Source organism: Olea europaea, unplaced genomic scaffold (genome assembly GCF_002742605.1).
Source record: "Olea europaea var. sylvestris unplaced genomic scaffold, O_europaea_v1 scaffold274, whole genome shotgun sequence".
Lineage (NCBI taxonomy): Eukaryota > Viridiplantae > Streptophyta > Magnoliopsida > Lamiales > Oleaceae > Olea > Olea europaea.
Genome location: NW_019245831.1, coordinates 35,494 through 37,507, shown reverse-complemented (window position 1 = coordinate 37,507; position 2,014 = coordinate 35,494).

Genomic DNA, 2,014 nt, shown 5'->3' with positions numbered 1-2,014 from the left:
AATTAGATTTGCAGAAAAGATAAATCAATCGAACACGAAGATATGTTTTTGCCCTAAAAGGGCCCGGATGTTCGGTCTTACGACCTAGTCACCCATTCAGCATCACCAAAATGTGATAAAGCTCAAGATCTACTAAGTATCAACCAAGAACAGTACACCATGTACGAAGAAACCAAAGGTTTCTTCGAATATTCTTTCGCCTCTATTCTAAAATGTAATCCACTCACTCTCAATCGTTAACATACTATACAACACAATCAGAAACCATCACTAAGAATTACAGATTGAGAAATCACCAAGATCATATGAATTACAGTGAACAAGAAACCTAATCTATCACTCAGAGAGAAGGGCAGAGAGAAGAAGGGTTGAAAAAGATCGAATAATCTAGAATTAGGGCCAAAACCAAGTATTTGATCAGTCAACCATCCAAAGGTGAGAGTGAAGTCACGTGTACGGCTAAACCTCAACCATTTAAGAGGCAAGGGCGTGTTTCCTCAGAAGCACGATTTATAACCTGAAAATCATTCCAAAACAGATCAAGCCCACAAGTCTCAATCTGGGCCAGCAAGAAATGGTGAGGCAACCCAACTAATATAACAAGTTTCTCATTGAGTAATACTGAAAATGAGTAATGGAAATCTTCTGAATCTAATCTACAGGTGGAAAAAAATAATGCTCCTCATAAAATGTTTAGGGCGCTGCTCAGAATTGATTCTTGGATTATTTCATTCAACCAAGCTACACACATAGAAAAATCTTGTACAGAAACAGTACAGAATACACTCATGCAGGGGTGAGTGGGTTATTTTTTGCAATATTTTAATTCACATGGGGTCGACCCCATGTAAGTGCCTGTAAGATTTATGTGGATCATTTTTCTGTACAACCGGATTTTTCCTTTTTCATTTGCTTAGAATGATGGCTAGTGTAGATACTGTCATTACTGCTATTAAAAGAACAATATTTTTATAATAAAATTCTTTCATCTTTTGATATGAAATAAATAAATAAATAAATGTTGTTTAATATAAATACCCATTTTCCAGTTGTACATCAAATTTAATTTAAGGGTGATTATATTATCATAACAATTTTCATTTGGTACACTGCATTTTAATTGCAATTAAACTCCTTAATTTTTGCTTATTTTAGCAATTATTTTCTTAACTTTTTTCGATTGAATTTTTATCTTTAACTTTAATTAATAAGTACGTTTCGTCCTTGATGATGATTTATATAAAAATGTTTTGCTTTCATGCTTTGAAATAGGAGAAAATATTTTTCGCACTTATTTATTTATTTTTAAAAACATGATGAAAAAATAAGTTGTTTTGCACTATTTCAACGGACTTTTAGACATAAAACTGTTATAAAAAAATATGCTAACTAATGAAAAGTTTAAGGATAAGAATGACATAAAAAATAGTTAGAAACATAAGTGCTATAATAAGCACAGATTAAAAATCTTAAATGCAATTAAAATGTGATGCAAGAAATAAAATTGTGGTGTGAATATAAATACCCTTAGTTTAATTGTAGAATAAATCAAGAGCTCTTTTCACGATGTTCCATATTTACCAACAACAGCACTCAGTATTTACTGTTTACACATGGATAATCTTTAATTCCATTTTCCTTTTTAATTGTTGATTCCCCTTACAACACGACCCAACCAGAAAGTTATTAGTTAGAAGGATGGGTTATAGAGTTGGGACTTAATTGAATTTTCAGATTTAAAGCTAAGGGTTTGTTTGATTGTAAGAATGAAATTTATGTGGAAAATAAACGAATTTCAGGGAATTGAATTGCTTAAAATTTGTTTTACTGAGAATTGTTAATTAAATATGTTTGATTGATATAATTTTTCACATGAAAAATGTTGAAATTTTGGATCTTTTCGTGTTCGTTTGACTTTGTTTTCCATGAAAATTGTCAATTAAAGGGATAAATTTTTTTACAGTTATTGATAAAAAATTTGTTCCCATTGCTGAAAAAAATAAATATATATATA